General features: G+C 50.7%; 1 long non-coding RNA gene across 1 annotated transcript in view; it reads right to left on the bottom strand.

The window, feature by feature from the left end:
- Positions 1-5227: 5227 nt before the first annotated feature.
- LOC137481666 (uncharacterized) overlaps positions 5228-21449 on the bottom strand; it is a 76691-nt gene continuing 60469 nt past the window's right edge. Inside the window, exons 3-5 of the long non-coding RNA XR_011003586.1 lie at positions 9065-9112; positions 7963-8224; positions 5228-5674 (exon numbers count right to left, since the gene is read on the bottom strand). This is a non-coding gene — a long non-coding RNA (uncharacterized lncRNA). The remainder of the gene's footprint in view (positions 5675-7962; positions 8225-9064; positions 9113-21449) is intronic.

The raw sequence follows: 21449 nt of genomic DNA on the forward strand, positions 1-21449 counted from the left end.
ACTTCTGGACCCACAGCTGAGAGATGCTTCTTGCAAACGTGCCCAGGATCTCACTGCTGCCAAAAAAACCAGCTCAGGGTTGATGTCTGAAGTGCCCTGACACACATTTCCCAAAATTATAAACTTGATTAACTGCGCTGGAGTGGGGAAAGAGAATGGGGACTGGAGAGGATGCAGGAAACAATACAGATTTTATTTTTTCCTGGGCTAAAGGCAATGACTTGTTTCAGGTTGCAGCATAAGGCAGGAGGAAAGAGTAAAGGAGCTGCAAATGCTTGCTGTGGAGAACCCCAGGGACACCCAGACCAACCAAACCAGAAAGAAAAGGGGCCACAGCTCCAGAAACAGCACCAAAAATGGGGGCTGAGGTGCTCCACTCGTTGCTGCAACATTGGACCAATATCCCCCACTTCCGATAAATGTGCCTGCACAGCCAATTGGTTTTCCTAAAAATAAAATTATTCCAATTCCAACTGTTTTCCAATTCAAGCCTAAAAAAGAAACACAGAAATCCCTGCCCAGCATCCTCTTCTAAGGGTCTGTATTTCCTGGGATCTGGAGTGCTGCTGGTAGGACTGGGCTTCGGGAGAGCAAAGCACAGCAACCTCGTTCCTGTTTGATCCATCCTGTGGAAAACCCAGCGTGCCCAGGGTGAAAATCCAGCTGGATAAAATAGATGTTTAATCTCTCACAACACCCAGTAAAACAAAGGTGCACGGGAGATTGACTTTTATCGCGAATTTGCCACAGTTGATTTTTCCAGCTAAGGATGTTCCTCCTCTGCTGGGCCTTAAATTTATCTGTGGGAAAGGACTGGGGAGAGGGAAGGCAAATGAGTGAAGGTGTGAAATCAATGTACATAAACTCAATGGCCCTGAGCCTTGATGCTGAGGCTATAGTTGGCTGCACTTCATGCAAAACGAGCTGAGACCCCTCTATTTGACTCCAGGCGAGCCTGCAGACAAACCCTTCACCTTCCACCTCTGCTAATTCATCTCAGCTTTGTGCTAATGGGACAACAAACCCAGGTTTTTGTCCCCATAGTAGCTGGAATCATGGCAGGGCCTGCCATGCTCTGCTGCCAGCCTGCGAGGGCAATCCCTGTCCCAGAAGTTCAGGCAGGATATTTAACTTTGATATCAAATTTCCTTCCAGCTCAAAAGATACCACAGTGTGTCCACATGTGTGCTCTGAGCTGGAATAGATCAGTGAACTCCCATGAGTTTTAACAGACAGGTGTACCCATTAATGCTCTGGCTTCTTATGAATTAATTCATTTCGTTTGTAAAAGTGTCCCAGGTTTAAATAACTTACACTTGGTACAAGGAACTGTGAGCAGGAAGAGAGGAGCCAATAGAGGAGTTTCCAGGGAACCTTTAGAGCCTCTTCCAGTGCCGAAAGGGGCTCCAGGAGAGGTGGAGAGGGATTTGGGATAAGGGATGGAGGGAATCCCTTGTCCCAAAGGGATTCCCCAGCACACAGGGAATGGGTTCCCACTGGGAAAGGCCAGATTTAGATGCATATCAGGAAGGATTTCCTGGCTGGGAGAGTGAGGACGGGCTGGGTTGGAATTCCCAGAGCAGCTGTGGCTGCCCCTGGGCCGCTGGCAGTGCCTTAGGCCAGGCTGGACACTGGAGCTGGAGCACTCTGGGATGGTGGAACGTGTCCCTGGCCGTGGACGGGGGTGGCACTGGATGGGCCTTAGGCTCCCTCCAACCTCACCTCTGCTGCTTTAACAGCTCCAAACGCAGCCCGTGCAGCAGAGAGGGGAAAGCCGAAAGCCCCAGGAGCCTGTGGTGGCCCGGCCCGAGCCCGCCCTCGGCCGCTCCCTCAGGGCCCGGCCCGAGCCCGCCCTCGGCCGCTCCCTGGGGCCCGAGCCCGCCCTCGGCCGCTCCCTCGGGCCCCGGGCCCGCCCTCGGCCGCTCCCTCAGGGCCCGGCCCGAGCCCGCCCTCGGCCGCTCCCTCGGGCCCCGAGCCCGCCCTCGGCCGCTCCCTCGGGCCCCGGGCCCGCCCTCGGCCGCTCCCTCGGGCCCCGAGCCCGCCCTCGGCCGCTCCCTCGGGCCCGGGCCCGCCCTCGGCCGCTCCCTCGGGCCCCGGGCCCGGGCCCGCCCTCGGCCGCTCCCTCAGGGCCGAGCCCGCCCTCGGCCGCTCCCTCGGGCCCCGGGCCCGCCCTCGGCCGCTCCCTCAGGCCCGGGCCCGCCCTCGGCCGCTCCCTCGGGCCCCGGGCCCGCCCTCGGCCGCTCCCTCAGGGCCGAGCCCGCCCTCGGCCGCTCCCTCAGGGCCCGGGCCCGCCCTCGGCCGCTCCCTCGGGCCCGGCCCGCCCTCGGCCGCTCCCTCGGGCCCCGGGCCCGCCCTCGGCCGCTCCCTCGGGCCCCGGCCCGCCCGCGCCGTTCCCGGGCTCCGCGCGCCCTCCCGTGGCCGCGGGCCCGCATCGCAGCCGGGCTCGGCTCGGCCCCGCTCCCGGCCCTGCCTGCGCTTCTTTTCCCCCCTTTTCCCCCTTTTCCTGCTTTCCCCCCTAACACAAAGGGCAGATCGGCTGCTCACCGCTTTCCCGGGCGCTCCCAGCCCTCCCGGCTGCGCGGCAAGGCCTGCCAAGCCGAAGCCAGGGGAAGGAGAGTGGCTGCTCGTGTTGTCACTGCACAGGCCCAGGAATGTGTCCCCATGAGGGAGGGCAACCCAAGGACCCTCTCAGCGCACCGAGCCAAGGGGATGAAAGAGGCTGCTGAGAAATGAACAGTAAAAACCAGCCATGGCAGCACCTTCCAGGGCCGGGAGCTGCTGACCCCCGAGCTGCAGCTGGGCCTGAGCTAATTTGGGAGAATAAACAGTCCTGAAGTGCCCTTGCCCAGGCTTGGGGTGAGATGAGCTCTAAGGCACCTCCAACTCAAACCACTCCGCGATTCCATAATTCTCTATAGCACCAGGGAGCTGGGGGTGATGTAGAGACATCAATATCTCCTGGTCTCCTTCCAGGTCCACCGAGCACATCCTTCCAGCCCCGCTCTTCCCTGCACTGGGTCAGACAGAACAGATGGCTCCTCAGAAGGTGAATTCCACAGCCAGGACAAGCTGCCCCTCAGAAGGTGAATTTCACAGCTGCCCAAGTGCCCAAGCTGCCCTTCCCTGCTCGTTTGCCATGAACAAGCTGCACTGGCTATGCCAGGTGTTCCCAGTGCCATATGCAATGCCAACAGCATCCCTGTGCCCCCATGGAAAATACCTCTCTTGATGTGCCCTTGCTTTGTGTTTTCCCAGCCATGGGCAGGCTCAGAGCTGCCCTGGAGCTGATGCATCCGTGGAAGTTCTTTCCATCCCACTATTGCTCCCAGCAGAGCTTTGCAGGAGGTCATACCCACCCCTAAGTGCTGCATTCCCAGCACTATCAACAGCATCATAGATTATCCTGAGCTGGAAGCGACCCACAAGAATCATTGAGACAAACTCCTGGCTCTGCACAGGACATCCCCAAAATCCCACCATATCATAATAATTCATAATAGTCTTAATAATAATAATAGTCCACAACAGAACTGTGGACCCTGCCAGGTCCTGAGAGCCCCAACCCTCCCTCCTGGCACCCTGCAAGGGTTAACAGCAGGGTTGATGCCCAGGAAAGGTGGGAGGTGCTCGGCAGCAAAACAAGGGATGTTCCAGGGTAGTTTTATCTGATCAATGCTATTAGACTGATAGATTGTTTGGGAAAGCTTTTTATCTCAGCCCTCACATCTGTTCTGCATTTGGAGGCAGCCTAAGAGGCTGGGGGTGCAGAGCAGGTGCTGCAAGTGTCTGGTGAGCATTAGGGAACGTTCACTCAGAGGCTCCAGAGCTGCCAAAAAGTGCACTGATTGGACAGATGTTACTTCATTACTGTCAACTCGTCATCCTGGATGTTTTAAGGGAACAGTTGTTTGTTAAGGAAACACAGCTGTTACCAAGAAATTTGTTTTTCCTTTCCTTTTCTTGGCTGCAGGGCAGCAAAAAGCCCAAGCTACCTGGGCACCAGCAGAGCTCCTTTCTGGGCAGCTCCCTGTGGCCAAGGAAGGAGCACAGGACTGGAAGGACCTTGCCTGGTCACCTGCCACCCCATTGCCCCAGGGCTGATCCTTGTTTAAACTCTCTTGGATGTGTTTTTCTTACCTGGTCTTCAGAATTCCCAGTGCTGGCACTGATGTTCCTGTTGTGGGGTCGCTGCTGGAGCTTTGCCATGGAGGTGGCTTTGACCTTCCTCCCATCCAGCTTCAGGGCAGATCTTCCAGAAATTATCCCCAAAGTATGATTTATTTCAAGGGACTGCACGGGAGGGGAACTGGAGCACAGTTTGCCCCATGGAAGATGGGAATTCCCACCTGGAGGGCACAAGCAGGAGGATTGGATCTGGTTTATCTGATCACATACCTTCCAAGAAAGGGGGTCTGTAGGCTTCCCTCTGGTGTTCAAGCTCTGTTTCATTCAGAAATACTCACTGGGAATGTCAAACCTGTGCCTTCCAGGGGCAGGAGGATTCCTGTCTCATCCCACAGCAGCAGTGCTGGGAACACTGCAAAAAATGGGAACAGCTTTGGTGCACAGCTGATCTCCTGATCTCTGATGAAGAAGAGCAACCAGCTCTTCTCCATCCTCTGGATGAGACTCGGCTACTTCACTGTGCCTGTGCCTCAGTCTCCTCTCTCCTTTGGACAGATTCCAGCTCACAGGGGTGCCAGGAGGGTGAATTATTTATCCCTGATGTCCTGTGGTGCTCTGGCGGGACGCAGAGGTTGCTCTAAAGCCCTCAGTGGAGTTCTCAGTGGAGGAGAAGGTGGGTGATACGTGGATAGACCAACAGCCCCTGGATCCAAGCCGTGCACCATGGCAGTGGAAATCTGCTGGAATACCGGGAGCACTGATTGGCAGAGTCCTGCTTTTTGAGGGATCTAACCCAGAGCCAGGCTCATTTTGCTTTTCCCTGTCAATAAACCCCTGCAGCTGAGCGGGTTGGGAACTGTGCAGCTGATCCAAGCATCCCTCTGAGAGATCTCCAGAGCAGGATTCTGGAGCCACTGAGTTGTATCAGCTCAGGCAGCCTCTGATCAATTCTGAGTTATCATCCTGCCATCAATTAGCACAATAACTGATTGCCCTGTCCCTGCCCAGCTCTATCCATACATCTTCCCACAGACCCTTCTCCCTTATCGATTTTTACCCTCCAGCTTTTCCGCTTTGATCGATTCCGAGAGGAACGTGCAAATGAGGAGTCAAACATCTTTATGACCCGAGACCTTATCAAAGGAATTCACTGCTCCTAATAACCCTCCTCCCGCTGCTGGGTAAGCACTTAACAGCCGATATGTGCTGGCAGGGGGAGCAGGCTGCTCATCCAGAGGGGTGGAATAGATCCTTCTTTTGCATCATCCCAGGGATGCAGGCTGGGAAAGAAAGGGGATCCATTTTACACCTCTTTGGTTTTGTTTTCCCCACAGTCTCCAGCTCAGGTGCTGCTCTGGGGGGGTTTATGGCCATAAGTCCCAAAAAACAAGGTTTTATCACTGGGGTGTCCTGCGAAGCTCCCAGGGATGGGTGGGATCCTGCTGCAGCCTGAAATCAGCTGCCTGCTATTGGGAGGGGCTGGAACACGATCCTGAATGTCAGCAATTGTGCTTCAAACACGGCAGGAATCAGCCTCTGGAAGAAGATGCTGAAAGAAGAGAGAAAACACCGATGAAAATACTGTGCAGTGCTTGCTAATCATAGAAACAGAGTAATAAAATCCCAGAACCATAAATCCTAGAATCATAAATCATAGAATCACAGGATGGTTTGGGTTGGAAGGGACATTTCAAGGTCATCTGGTCCAATCCCCTGCCATGAACAGGAACAGCTTCAACCTGAGCATCTACACAGATCAACCACTGAGTGCTTTGGTGGGATTCCAGCTATGCCCAACTTCTCCTTGCCAAGCAAATCAAGGGTTTCAAGGCTGCTGAAACTGATGGTTTTCTAGAAATACAGGCATTTTGATGGAGGCAGAAAGCTACTGATTAAATGATTTAATTAAATCTCCTCAAAACCAAGACACAAGCAGCCAAACCTGCCATGGGAGCAGGTCCTGTCCCAACACAAATCACCTTTCAAATGTGATCCTCAGCCAGGTTATGGCCTGGAGAATCCCTCTCCTGGAGCAAGGTCTCCTACAAGCAGGGAGAAACAACCAGGAAAATAATCCCAGCAGGCTTAGAAGGAGAGGTCACAGCCCCCTCAAACTGCTCAAGATTTGCAAAACCACCAGGGACTGTTGATTTTTAGGAATCCCCTGTGGTTCCCTATTGAAAATAAACAGGACACTGTGAGCCAGTGTTCCCCTCCAATCCTAAAAACTGGGAATTACCAGCCTGATGTTCTCTCCTACCCATGTCCCTGGAATGGCAGGCAAGGTGCTGCAGCACCTGAACACCAGGATTTCCTTGGGTTATTAATGTTAAATAAAAGTTGAAAGCTCTTTGCAGTTACAGCTGGAGCCAGAGACTTTGAAGAGGAATCTGCTGAAAATGAGTTTTATATACTGACTGGCTAAATGGATAATTAAACAAATAACAAAAGTGAAATGCAATTTTGTTCTACCTCCTGGGAACATTATTGTTAGTTTATTCTTTTTATCAAAAGACTTAAGAAAAAAAAACCAACAACAAAACAACAATGCAATTGAACAATATTGCTTTTGTAAACAATTTGAAAATCCAATAACTGTAAAACTTATGACATGTTATTAAAATGTCTTATATTTTCCCCCTACAAGTGAGAAAGCAATTCCAATCTCAGATGTTATAATTTAATTATACACTTTAGGTTCTAAAGATAACCATAATTCTTAGCACTGAATACATTCCATTTAATGTCCTTCTGGCATGTTTGAGAAGCTCAGGCGTTGCTGAGCACGTTGGTCCAGTTTCCCAAACTCTCTGCTCACTGGGTGCCTGGCTGTTCCCAGGGAGAGCAGGAGGCCACCACAGCTCCCCAGTGTTCCCCACACCTCGCTGGGGACACACACATAGCCCTGGGTGGAAGGTTTTGGGGTTTTTCCTAAAACATCCAGCAGGCAGGCTGGGAAGCACCAGCAAAACAGTGCTGACTTCTGGTGCTGCCAACAAAAGATGGACATGGAAATGTTGGAGCACTTCCACGGGAGGCCATGGGGGGATCAGGGCACTGGAGCACCTCATTATGGAGACAGGCTGGGACAGTTGGGGCTGCTCAGCCTGGAGAAGGGAAGGTTTTGTGGAGATCCCACAGCTCCTTCCAGGATCTGAAGGGGCTACAGGGAAGCTGGAGAGGGAAAATTCATTGGGAACTGGAGTGACAGGACAAGGGGCCGTGGGTTAACATTGCCAGAGGGTAGGTTTTGACTAAATTTTGGGAAGAAATCCTTCTCTGTGAGGGTGGGCAGGCCCTGGCACAGGGTGCCCAGAGTAGCTGGGGCTGCCCCTGGATCCCTGGAAGTGACCAAGGCCAGGTTGGATGGGGCTTGGAGCAACCTGGGATCATGGAAAGTGGCTCTGCCCATGGCAGGGGGTGGGATGAGATGATTTTTAAGGACCTTTCCAACCCACACCATATCAGGATTCTGTGATTTGGGAACAGGGAGTGGGGGTGGTGATGAGCCCTGGCTCAGGTGGCCTGGGGCCACCTGGGTGGGGAAATGGTGGCCTGGGGAATCAGGACAGGAGAGCTCATCCAGGGCCACCCAAATTCCACAAGGCCAGGTCCCTGTCAGTACTGCCACCATCCTCGACCTGGCTGTTCCCCGTCTGCCATCCCTCATCCCTCTCCCTTCCCACTCCCACACACTTGAGCCAGCACAGATTTGAGGGGTTTCAGCAGGACCCACCCCTGCAGCAAGAGAGTTCCCAACACAAGAACTAATTGGCACAAAATTAAAATGCTAACAAATAAATAAAGGCAAGCTACAGTGAACTAGTAATAAGATACCTTTGGATGTTCATTATGCTGGATTTCCAGGCAGTTAAATAGTTTAATGCATTTCTCTTTGGCTTGCATATCAATCTCAGAGCCTGTCTGGAAGCTGTTTCCCATCCTCCCCAGTCCTGCATTTCTGGAAAATGCCTTGGTGGCACCAGCGGTGACTCCCACCAGGTAGGGGCTGTGATCCACTGACAGCAGCAGCGTGGGGATAATTGATGGCAAGTGATTGCCAGCATGTGATGATTATCTTGTCGGGTTGTCTGCAAAACTATTAATGGCAATGAAAAGAATTCCTTTAATTAATCATTTCCTGTAAATAAATGCATCAGAATTAAAAAAATCACTGAGCTGTTGCTAAAAATGGGTTGCTGGCAAAGGCTGCCACATGTTAGTGATGGAGCTGATGGTGTGGAAGAGGCAGCAGAGAGGCTGGAATGTACGTGGGTGCCAATTGTCCTCCCTCCAAAGTTTGGAAATGTGGGAATGGACTGTTCTTGGGAAAGGATTCACTTTAGGGGCTCCAAAATGAGCGGGATGATGGGGCCTGGGTGGCTGAGCCATGAAGCAAGAGCTCCTCTGCTTGGGGCTGAGCCTTCCCTGCCCCTCTCCTGCGGGAAGCAGGTTTAATGGGGAACAGAGGGATGTTCCTCACTGCTCTGGTCTCCATGGCAGCAGAGCCCAGGGGAGTGGGAGTACAGTGTCGGCTGCTGCACCCCAGAGATTATTCCTGCCCTGACCACAGAACCCCTTTGGTTTCTGGCCAAGCTCCAGGTTGCTCCCAGGACTCAGATTTCCACACTGTGGTGGTCTCAGCCCAGATCCTGCTGCAGCAGAGCCCCTGTAGCTGCTCTCTGTGCCCCTGAGGCTCAGCTTCAACCCCCGCAGCACGACCTTGTTCCCAACCCTCCCAGAGCCACAAACCCTGCCACACATTCCCTTGCAATGCTGTATATCCATGCTGGTGCCACCTGGGTGAGCCCCATCCCGATGAGGCAACACCACCCTGCATCCCCAGGTGGCATTTGGGGGTTTGCAATACCTGAAGGGCTCCTGCTTCCAAAAAAAAAAAAAAGGGTTGTGATAAAGCATCTCCTAGGGATGAGCTCACCTTTAGCTGCTGCCAGGTCATGGGGTGTAAATCAGGGCAGAATTCGACCTTTAGAGAAAACAATGGGAAGAGAAAAAAAGAAAACAGGTAGGTGTTAAAAATAATCATAAATAATCCCGACCAGAAAACCACACAAAACGTGTCACAAACCGAGAGTGTTTTAAGAATGCTGAAAGTTTCTAAAATTAATTTTCTTCATTTTACTTTATTAAAATTGCTTTCATTTATCTCCTGTGTTAAATATTTTATTTTTCCATATTAATGGCTGCAATTTCTACTGCAGCTTGTTTCTGTCATTAACACTGTACAAACTTAATATCATTAGTAGTTTTTTCCCTTAATTATGTGAGTGGAGAAGAAAAACATCAAAGTTTCCGTGAAATTGGAATAGTATATCTAAATTGCCTCATGTTTATTTTAACATTAACAGTAAATGAAGCTAATGGGCTTTTATATTATTAAAAGCAGCCATTTGTGTCCTGCCTGCTGTAATATATAGCAAAGCTTTAAAAGATGTTAAATAATTAGTTATTTAATAGGGATGCGCAAAATAGATCAAGCAAAAGGCAAACTTCCTGCAAGCAGCAACTTCAGATCAAGCCAGGGCCCCTTTGTCATGCCTCAGAATTGGGATTTTTCCTGCACACAGCTCGTGTCCCACTGTTGTTCTGATTGCTTTCATCTCCTGCAGGCCCAGAGGGACAGCGGAGCCGCGTGCCCGGAGGCAACGGAACGATGGCATCGATGGAGTGATGGCATCCATGGATTGATGGCATCGATGGAGTGATGGCATCGATGGAGTGATGGCATCCCTGGATTGATGGCATCGATGGAGTGATGGCATTGATGGATTGATGGCATCGATGGAGTGATGGCATCGATGGAGTGATGGCATCCATGGATTGATGGCATCGATGGAGTGATGGCATCGATGGAGTGATGGCATCCATGGATTGATGGCATCGATGGAGTGATGACATCCATGGATTGATGGCATTGATGGAGTGATGACATCCATGGATTGATGGCATTGATGGATTGATGGCATTGATGGAGTGATGGCATCTATGGATTGATGGCATTGATGGAGTGATGGCATCCGTGGATTGATGGCATTGATGGAGTGATGGTAGTGATGGAATGATGGCATTGATGGAGTGATGGCATCCATGGCAGTGATGGCATCCATGGCAATGATGGCATCCGTGGATTGATGGCATCCATGGCAATGATAGCATTGATGGAGTGATGGCATCCATGGAGTGATGGCATCAATGGAGTGATGGCATCAATGGAACGAAGCAATCATGGAATGATGGCATTGATGGAGTGATGGCATTGATGGAGTGATGGCATCCATGGCAATGATGGCATCAATGGAGTGATGGCATCCATGGCAGTGATGGAGTGATGGCAGTGATGGAATGATGGCATCCGTGGATTGATGGCATCCATGGAGTGATGGCATCGATGTAGTGATGGCATCGATGGAGTGATGGCATCCATGGAGTGATGGCATCGATGGAGTGATGGCATCCATGGAGTGATGGCATCGATGAAGTGATGGCATTGATGGAACGATAGCAATCATGGAATGATGGCATTGATGGAGTGATGGCATTGATGGCATTGATGGCAATGATGGAGTGATGGCATCCATGGCAATGATGGCATCGATGGAGTGATGATATCTATGGCAGTGATGGCACTGAGAGCAGCTCCTGCCCACACCAGGCCTCTCAGGACAGCAGTGACCTTCCCTCATCCCTGGAAGAGGCTCCTCCGCTCCAGGAGGTGGAGGGGAGATGCCAACAAAGAATCCCACACGTTTTCCCCGCAGGATTCCAGGGGCAGCCTCGAGCTCTGGGGGTGCTCAGTGTCTCCAAGCAGGGCAGCGCTCGCCAAGCATAATCCTATGGAGTCACTTACTCCAAAATTCTCTTTAGTAAAGGCATTCTCCCTTCCCGGGAAAATCCTCCCATGGTGTGAGCAGCAAATGTCAGCTGCGGGATCACGGATGTAACGAGGAGCAGCAGCGCTCCCTCCATCACTCCTCCCTCGGATGAACACCTGGATTTCAGCACAAGGACAAGCTCCAGAGCAAGCTGACAATGTGTGGCCAAATTCCAACATTTTGAGCCAATATTTGGCTATTTGGGCTGTCTCTAGTGGGGAGGAACTGCAGGACCAGCACCACTTTCCTGGGTTCCCATAAGGCAGCAGAAGCTCGATTCCCTTATCACCTGTGATGGCGCAGGATGGTAATTAAACACCTCCTGGTGTCACCTCCCACCCCCTCACACTTCAGCACTTTAAACCCCCCATTAACAGCCTTTATCTCCCTTTCCCTTTTTTTTTTTTTTTTCTGTGCTGGGGAGATGGATGGGCTTAAATCACCTCCAGAGAGAAGGGGTGTGCAAATGAGAGCACTTCTCTCTTCCAGCCTATTAGTGCTGTTAAAAATGTGCCTGGAATTAATAATAATAACAAACTGCTGCAGCTTAAATAAAATCAATAACAAATGGCAGATCAGCAGAAGGCCTCGGGAAAAGGCTGGAAGAAGGGAGGGAGGACACAGGGAGGGGAGCACACCTGGGAATGACAGAAAGCTCCGATGCTCCCTGGCTGAATTTATGAAAGAATTGGCTCCCAGAGGTTATTTTTAGTTTGCTGCTCATCTCAAAGCATCTTCCCAAGGGTTTTTTGAGCACCAAACCACCCCCAGCCCCAGCCTCCAGCGTAACTCCAGCCCTGGCAGGCGAAGCAATGCTATTTCCTGTGCCTTGGAGAGATGGAAAACTGTCAGGATAGGGATCACTCTGCCTCCCTGCAACATGGGCTGCACATGTAGGGCTGGGAGAGAATAAATAAACTGGCCCTGTACTGCAAGCCACAGGAATCTGTCATGTGAGGAGGAGTGGAGAGGGGAGAAATCACTGTGTGGTTGTCAATCCCATCAAGGAAAAGCAGTTCACACCAGCAGAGCTTGAGTTTGCACCCGGCTGAAGGGCCCAGTTGCTCTTTCATCACTCACAGGCACATGGCTGGACTGGAGAAAGGAGAGCCAGAAGGCAAACACAGCTTGGACAAACCAGTCCAGCAGAGGAGGGAGCTGGGGGAATCGCTGTGGAGAGAGGAGGGGTTGTGCCAAGTGGTTTTGCTGTAGGGAAGGGAGGAGGTGGAGTGGGAGAAAAGAGGAATTGCTTAGGGAGAGATGAGGTTTCTCTAAAACTTCCAGCTTGCAGATCTTGGGATGACACCACACTTGGAGCTCACAAGCCAAGGAGTTCTCTGAGCCCTTTGCCCTGCCTGGAGTGCAGCAGGGATGCCACAGCCAGGTCACACTGCTGAGGTCCAAACTTCAACCTCGGGGACCTCCAGCGGCCAAGGAGACCCCAGGAGCAAAAGCACAACCCATCACTGCTGGTGTGAAGCAACTCTGAGCATCCTGCTCTAGGGCAAGGTGAACCTGCCCTTGGCAGTGCTTGGAACGAGATGAGCTTTAAGGTCCCTTCCCACCCAAACCATTCCATGACTGTGGCCTGCTCCTGTTCCCAGCTGCAATTCTGGGGAGATTCTGCACCTCCAGCAGCATCCCTGCTCTCCATCCCACTGGGAACCACTGTTCCACTGTTCCCACTGTTCCCTCATCCAAGGCAGCAGTGTCCAAGAGGCCACTGCAGCAAGGCAGATTTGTCCCCCTCTGTCCCACACCTCCGGGCAGGAGGCACGGGAGGAACGTGGCCCAGTGGCCAAGGGAGAATAATTACAGGGAAGTGGCAGCTTTCCTTCTGCTTAACTTGCTTTGGAAGGAACAGTTGGGGGTACTACAGAAACTAATGTAAGGTAATGTAATCATTTACAGAAGATTTGTGGTAAATGAATGCTTGGCCTCTGTCCAAGCGCGCAGCCAGGGCTCGTTACGCCCGAGGAGATGGCAGGGAAAGCTTTCCCCGGCCACTGTTTGTCTTTCATTTCATCTCGTGTCTGACCCTCCTGACCCCGCTGGAGCTGCTGAGGACTTTGCTTTTCCAGGGCTGGGTTTCCAACGGGATTTCTGAAGGGCAGCTCTGCAAAGGCTCCTTGTGCCCGGCCCTTGGCGCGGTGACGAGCCGCAGCTTTCCCAAACTCCGCCGCTTTAGTGAAGAACAGATCTTTTTTTTTTTATGATTATTATTTTTTTTTTTCCACATGAAAACAGCAGCGAGGGCCCTGGGATAGGGTAACTTAGCAACTCCACCGCAGGGATTAGGAAAATTGACTCCAGACCAAACTAAAACAGCAGAGTTTCCTGTTTTGAGCCACTCTGGACTATATTAAAATTATTTATGAAAAGAGTAAGAAGGAGGGGAAGGATGGGGAGCTGGGGCTGCTGCTGGGGGAGATGAGCCTGGGGGATTTTTTCATCCCACTGCTGAGCTCACAGCAGAGACAGGAGGAATGTCAGGGGATGCTGAGGAGGGGCTTAGCATCAGGACCAGGGGTCACCTACCCATGCAAAATTTGGGTCAGTAAATCTCTCCCTCCAAACCAGTTAGAAAAATGCTGGGAAGCATCCCAGCACTGCTGTATAGGGCAGATCCACCCACGTGGTGAAGGAGGGGAAATTGGATGGGTCTGAGTTTCTGGGATAAAACGGATGGAACCCGTGAGCAAACACTGTCCTTCAGCCCGTGTGGGGAGTCCACCACGTCAGGGCCTGCTTCACGTGGCAGCTTTGAACCAGGGGCTGCAGGAATGGGGCCACAGAGATTTTGAGGGAGCTTTTACCCTTTCTTTGGCTGTTTCCATTGCAGAGCCCTGGAGATGTGCAGGGGGAGCCCAGGCTTGAGCCCTCCCAGCTGCAGTTGTGTCTGGGAACCCCACCAGATCCCAGAATCTCAGAAAGGTTTAGTTGGAAAGGATACTAAAGGGACACCTTCCACTATCCCAGGGGGCTCCAAGCCCCCGTGTCCAACCTGGCCTTGGACACTTCCAGGGATGGGGCACATGGGGATGCCCACCAGTGGAGTGGCACAGTCCCTTTGTTCCCAGATTTTCCCTGCTTGAAATTGTTCTTGCACTCGTCCCACGGTGCCCCTGTGGTCAGGATGTGGCAGCTCTGTCTTTTTGGCACTGCCTTTTTTTTTATTGTTAGAGATTTCAAAGGGCAGCTTTTGTTGAAGGCTTTTTTTTGGGGGAAATGAAATTGAGCAAAAAGCAGTTCTGGTTTCAAACTTCCCAAGGGGAAAAAAAACAACAACAAAAAACAAAACAAACAAACAAAAAAAAACTAAACCAAGGAGACCTACAGGCAGCAAAGAGCTTCCATAAAATGATCAGATGGTTTGAACCAGGAATGTCCACATCCCAAACCTTCCTGTGAGCAATGGGAGCCTCTCCAGGGTAACTTAAAGAGGGCGACTGTGCTGGAAAGCCCCACAGAGGAGAAATTAGCTGGAAAATGTCACAGCACATTGGTTAAAGTGGGCTGAGGACATTCCCGGCATGGTCAGAGCCCACCTGACCACAGATCCTGCTGGAGTGTCCAAGGTTGGAGGGGGCTTGGAGCAGCCTGGGACAGTGGAAGGTGTCCCTGCCCATGGCAGGGGTGGAATGGGATGGGCTTTAAGGTCCCTCCCAACCCAAACCATTCCAGGATTCCATCATTTGTCATCCTGAAGGAGCCACGCCTTAGACGTGCAAGAAGCAAATTCAAAAGGCAGAGAAAAAGTCCCTTGTCAGAGCCCAGCTCTCCTGCCATTTATCTTCTAGTCCTTAAGACATATTAAAATAGATTTAAAAGGACTTCTAAGGTTTTTTTTTCTCTTTAAGGAACACATTAGTGGCTTTTGTTTTAATTAAAATAGGTATTGAAATCCTCCACAAAGCTTCAGTGGAATTGTTACAGACTGCAGTTTCCTTACGTGCAGTGCAGCCAAAATATACTGTAGTTGTTATCTTGCAACAAGGCAGAAGCCTTATTAATTTAGTTCAATCAAATCAAAGCTGCTTTAATTTACAAAGCAATAAAATCTGCAAGCATCACTTTAGATCAAAGAACTAAAAACAGCCTAAACACAAGTGGAATGTTTATTTTGTACAATGGTCCATAACTGCATTTATGTGATTTAAAAGCTTTTTGAAGCATGTGATAATATTACATGCATATAGAATTGTGTCCTTGTTGAGGATCATTACTCCCCACAGAGACCAAAAAGCATTTGCTGTTCAACTCCTACCTAAAATATTTCCTTTTACATTATTTTTTCCCCCTTGCCTTAAATGGGATCTCTATGGTAATTTTTTTGCGAGGTTGTGATGAAAAATCATTTACTGAAAGGGATGGGGATGCTGGATGGCATAAAGAAAACTCAGCCAGTTTTTCAACTTTCGATGAAGGGGGTATTTAAGATTTCCAGAGGTTTCACTCAACCTTCAGCAGCCCAACCTCACCACGGTTGTGAGGAGGAGCCCAACACCAAACAAAAAGCAAATTACACTGTGGTGGGGCCAAATTCCATCCTCCTACAGATCTCAGCCATATCTGGATGAGCTTCAGGAGCAATGGGGAGAGCAGGGTGGTCCCATCCTGCTGGGGTGAGCTGGGATGTGCCTGAGGTGCTCCAATCTCCGGGTGTTCCAAGGGGCCACCAAAAAAGGACCAGAAAGAGCCCCATGTTTTTAGGTTTCAGCCGGGTGTCTGTGAAAAATCAGCAATGCCCCCTCTACTGTGCTCGGCAAGGAATGAAAAGTATTTGCCCGGTAACAGAGGAATTTAATGGCTTGGGAAATTACTGTCCTTCGAGTCCAGCTTTTGAGAAATCCGCACCAAGTGCTGAAGAACTGGGTGCTGGTTCTCACCTCACCCCTAAATCCTCCCAGATTTGTGGGCAGGAGGGAATCTCTGGAGCACTGAACCAGCAGCCTGGCAGCGTTTGCCAGCATTGTTTGCAACACCAGTGCAGCATTTTCTCCCTGTTGCATATTTTTGTAGATTTGGGACTATTTCTGCCGGAGTGTCTTGGATGATGCTTCACACCAACATCCCCCATGGTTAAGAACCCAAACCCAGAACTAAACATTTTCTCCTCCTTCTTTCCCTTGATGTTTTCCTCAGACCAGGAGATGGTGGCAAAAGCAGAGACTGCCACGAAAAAGAGTTGAAATCCAGACCTGAGTGTTGATATATTAAAAAAAAATGAGCACTGAGAAAATCAATTGCAGTCGAACGATGGAAAACTCATGGAACTGCCACGGCTTTCTAAGAAAAAACCCAACTCAGCCAGAGTCCTGTGTGCCATGGCTGGCTTTGTGAGCTGTAACTCAGCCTGCCAGAGCTGCAAGAAAGGAGACTGTACAGCCGAAAAGCGCTTTTTAGCATTTTTTAGCGAAGTTCGGTGTTTTTGAGAACTGTTCCCGACTACCCCGACCAGACCCAGAGCTCCAGAAGTGCTGGCCCGTGGCTTTTGTGCCGCCCTCCCTCGCTGACATCCCCACGGCAGAAAAAGGCAATTAAGCCAACTGGATTTTTTTAAATTTTAGAGTCACTGTAAATAATCTGGAGCATGAGTTACGCGACGAGGGCGGCAGTAATTGCCGGCTTCTTCACTTTTTATTAGCGGCAGCACCCTGGGAGCTGTTTTATTGGCCCATTCGGCTGGGAAAGAGCCCTGCTGGGCACTCCTGCCCTCCCTAAATCTGCCCGCGGGGCCGGGCTCTCGGCAGGCTGCGTTTACCTGGCTGTCATCACTCCCGTCCCCACCCCAGCGGTGATTTAAGCACTTCAGGCCCCGAGCTCTGCATTTTTCTGAGCCCTGGAGATCTCTGGGCATTTCCATCGCCTTTCTCCGCTACCTTGACCTCGAGCGCTCCACCGCGGGGATTAGGAAATCCTGATTTCCTAATTCCTCCTGCTGCGGATCCAGCCTGGCTGCGATAACCCCCCGCAGGGCTGCATCCAGCCGTCCCAGCTCCCTCCCATCCCCGGATCTGCTGCGAGAGCAGCGTCCATTCAAACCCGAGCCCTCCATCCGCTCCTCCCGCTTTGGCTGAGGGCTGAAAGAGCCGTCAGCACCGTCCTGGTGTGAAAGCAGAGGAGCGTCCCCCTGCCCTGCCCGCTCCCCTCCGCCCTGGGCCAGCGTTTGCGCCAGGGAAAAAACTCCTCCCGTCACGGTGGCCAGATGTAAATGCCAGAAAATGACACTCTCCGTGGAAGTACCCAGTTGTTTACAGCACTCAGCCTCGTCCTGGTCCGCTACCTATTAATAAAAGCAGGAGCATCTCCTCCCTCCCCTTCCTCGCCCTTGACTCCGCTCCTCTCCTGAAGATGGCTTTATAAAGGAGAGGAAACTTGGATGGCAGCAGATGGCAGATAAGTAGGAATGGTAAATAGTTTTAATTACTGCATAATGTAAGTGAGACAATAAAGGGGAGAGAGTGGGAACAAGCTGCTGCCATGGCAGCCCTGGAACTGTTGCGGGACCCAATTTGTCTGGGAGGCAGCATGTGCTGCTCGGAGTCTTAGGAGGGCTTTAAAAGAGAACGCCGAAAAATATTAATTGCACGGCTCATCTGCCCATCCATCTTCGCAACCGAGTCACACGCTTCCTTAATTTCAGGGGAATCGTTTTCAAATGGGAATCATGCAAATGAGTATTTTAGCTATTCATTTGTTTTACTGCAAGCGCTTTGTGAGCAAATGGCCTACAGCTTGCAATGAATTAAAAGACACGGGCACTGGAGACCGATTTTTAATACAAAGTCTTGACACAGAGACGACCCCGACCGGCAACACAGAAAATGTTGGCATAGCAACTTTGGGCATTTTCATGCAAATTGGCTCCTGTATAGATGATACCAATGCAATGTTTTCCTTCAACTAATCATCATAAAATTAGTTTCACTATATTTAAATGCTCCTACTTAATGCATTATATCCATATGCATGAAATTGCCTCAGCTAATGCAGTACATAAAATGCCAAAGATACAATGAATAGCCAAATTGCAAACAGTTATGTTATCTCCCATAAAAACTCCTTTTTTCCTTATTGAATGTGTGGGCCCCAGAGGCATCTATCACAAATTGCTATTAATGCACACACACACACACACACACACACACACACACACAGGAGCGTGCACCCACACTCTAAACACCTACATTTAAGTAACACTGAGGCTGTTAAGCAACCTAAGACAAGCCCAAAATCTAAATTCAGGCTTTGTGCTGTCTGCATCCTGTGTGGCTGCGTGCCTGTGAACCTGCTGCCTATCAGAACCTGAAGTTCTGTTACTATAAACACACTTTTCTGAACTTCAAGAAATGACATTTTGCATTAAACTACCCCAGTGCACGTCCCTGTGTTCCATCCCACTGCTTCTTGCAATGCTCAGGTTGCTGAGAGGAAAGGGAGGAATTGCTGTTGAATTTCCTTGCCTTTGATGATTTCATCCCAAATTCTGCTACTAAATTGTGCTTTGGGGCTTTTTGAAAAATACATTTATTTTTTATACCTAGACAACAGTGACTGAAGGACAGGTTTGTCCTGCACGTGTCTTTGTTTAACATTTGCTCTTCAATCTGGGACAGATTCTGCCAGCAGAGGAATTCCCAGTGACTTCCCAAGGGGCTCCTGGATGTCTCCAAACAAGAGATGTTCCTCTCTTGTGGAGGGCTCTGTGCTCCAGACAAGGTTTGTAGTGTCAGCCAGGACAGACTGCCAGCATATTTTGTCTGTCTAAAACACCGGGGACAATAAATCACGAGGGAAAATTTACATCCTGCTAAATGCTGCTGGGGGAGTTGTGCCTTCAGAAGCACTCAGCCATTCATCTCCTCCTCCAGCAGAAAATCCCAAGGGAAAGGAGTGGGGAAATCTCTGTCCCACCTAGGAGAGGTTTGGGGTGGATCTCTGACTTCTGTGTGGCACCATGGAAGGGACAAAGGGGACCGTCACACCCACAGTGGTGTGAGGGGCTGACACCTCCCTGCTCCCTGAGTAAAAAAAAAAACATCCCCAAAAGTGCAGAAGAGGAGCAGAGCCAGAGTCCCACAGCTGGGAAGATCCCAAAGGACCAAATCCAGTATCTACACTCAATATTGTGTATCCTCCTCATCACAAAACATCTGTCTGATGGCATATTTTAGTTTCTCTGTGTGTTATTCTATAGGATCAGGGCCCACTGCACTTCCAGGCTATCTAAATTTTCATGGAGCCAGTGTGAATGCTGTAAACATGGGTGGTCCCAAGCCAGCAGCAAAGAGCTGTTCAGAGGCTTTTAGGAAATGTCCAATTGTTGAGCAACTCATCTGATTATGAAATCATAAAATCATGGAATGTTGGGGCTGGAAGGGACCTTAAAGCTCATCCAGCACCACCCCTGCCATGGCAGGGACACCTTCCCCTATCCCAGGCTGCTCCAAGCCCTGTCCAACCTGGCCTTGGGCACTGCCAGGGATCCAGGGACAGCCACAGCTGCTCTGGGCATTCCATCCCAGCCCCTCCCCACCCTCACAAGGAGGAATTCTTTCCCAATATCCCATCCATCCCTGCCCTGTGGCGGTGGGAAGCCATTCCCTGTGTCCTGTCCCTCCATCCCTTGTCCCAAATTCCTCTCCAGCTCTCCTGAGGCACTGGAAGGCCGCTATAAATTCTGGAATTCCCTCTGTGTGCATCTCCTCAGTGGTTTGGTGCCACTGCATGGGGATAAACCACCTTCACCTCATCACTCAAGGACTAATTGCAAGATGATTTAATTAAAGTACACCTCTCCTTCCCCCAAGTTAGTTGTATTTCATATTGCTCTAGTAGGAGTAATTTGCAGAAATTAAGCATTGCATGTCGCTGGAATGGTACAGGTGCAGTGGAAGAATAAAAAGCCCTTCCTGCAGCAGCAGGCAGTGCCACCAGAGCTCAGTGAAATATCTGTAATGACTCATTAATTCAGCAAATGCTGCACTTTGCAGCAAACATTCAAATTAGCCACAAAGAGGCTGTTTTTAAAACTTGTAGGTTATTCATAATTGCTCAATGAGCACTTCATGCAAATGTATTTTAGCCCATTGGGCAAAGTGTTGCCTTTGAATATTTCCTGCAGAACGCACAATTAGCCCCAAGAATTTATGACATCACGGGAGTTTGAAGGCCAAGAGCAGGATGAGGAGAGGAAGATCATGGACAAAGGACTACTGAGAGCTCTTTAGGGGAGCAGGAAGAGGCACAGACTCAGGATAGACCAAGTTTTGGCCCAGCAGTTGGGAAGAAATGACTTCGTGGCTGGTGTCACACACAGGCGGCCTGGGGATGCTCCTGGAGCTGACCAGTGACAGCTGATTCACACAGCCACAGGTCTGTGCACAGCTACATTTGCCGCATATTAAACACTCCAACAACTCCAGCACCCATGAGGAAGAGGGAGAGGGGAAGTGATTCCATGTGGGAGCCACAGCACATCCCACTTGCACCGTCCCCTGCTGACTGGCAGCCGTGGCACGGGGGAAATAATCCCAACATTTACAGCTCTGCTTTCTGCCAGGGCCGACAATTTTTCAAGCTGTTAATTTGCTTCATCTCACGACTCACAAGTGCCTCCCCGATATTGGCAATCATAATTTTTATTGCCAGTTATTGTGAGAGTGAAGTCACGTTTGTCTCCGTGCCACCCCGGAGAGCCACGTGGCAGTGAGGAAACGTGGGGGGCACAGCAGGGTGGGCAGAGGCTGCTGGGGGGGTGCTGCCCCTGCTCTCAGAGCTGAACCTCTGGCACATCCATGGTGGCATTGCCAGTGTCACCTGCCAGCCCTCCACGGCCGCCAGCACGCTGTGCAGGTGGGCAGGGATGGGTGGGAGCAGGGGAGGGCTGGTGGGACTTTGGAGGATTTCCCAGTCCCAGTTTGCCTCTCGCAGCTGATGAGGGGCACAGGAGGAGCTTTGCCCTTCACTGACACCTCCTCCTTGCTCTCTGACAAAAAAATAATCCTTCCTCTTCTGCTCACATGTGACAATGGCTCTTTAAAGGCCACACAAATTAGAGCTGAATTTTGCTGAAAGACAAAAGAGAGCATTTCTTTGACTTGACATAAACCACGTTTTGTCTGCAGGCTGCACCAAGTCAGAGAGCTTGGCAGGCACCTTTGCAAACCAAATGAAATCCTGACACAGGCTCAGGACAGGCTGGAGCCCCACAAACCCAGGAGCAGGGTGCCCAGTCCCACAGCCAGCCCAGGCAGATTCCCTGCTCCAGGCAGGCATTGCTGAATTTGTGAATATTTCTGCATTCCCAAGCACTTGATGTGTGAGCACTTCACAGCTTCCATTCTGCAGAGCGGGCAATGTGTCATTCTCCAGACTCTCCTGACTGTGGGCTGGGACACCAGCTCTGCAATCCACACAATGAATGTG

The sequence above is a fragment of the Anomalospiza imberbis genome, chromosome 13 (genome assembly GCF_031753505.1).
Source record: "Anomalospiza imberbis isolate Cuckoo-Finch-1a 21T00152 chromosome 13, ASM3175350v1, whole genome shotgun sequence".
Taxonomy (NCBI): Eukaryota; Metazoa; Chordata; class Aves; order Passeriformes; family Viduidae; genus Anomalospiza; species Anomalospiza imberbis.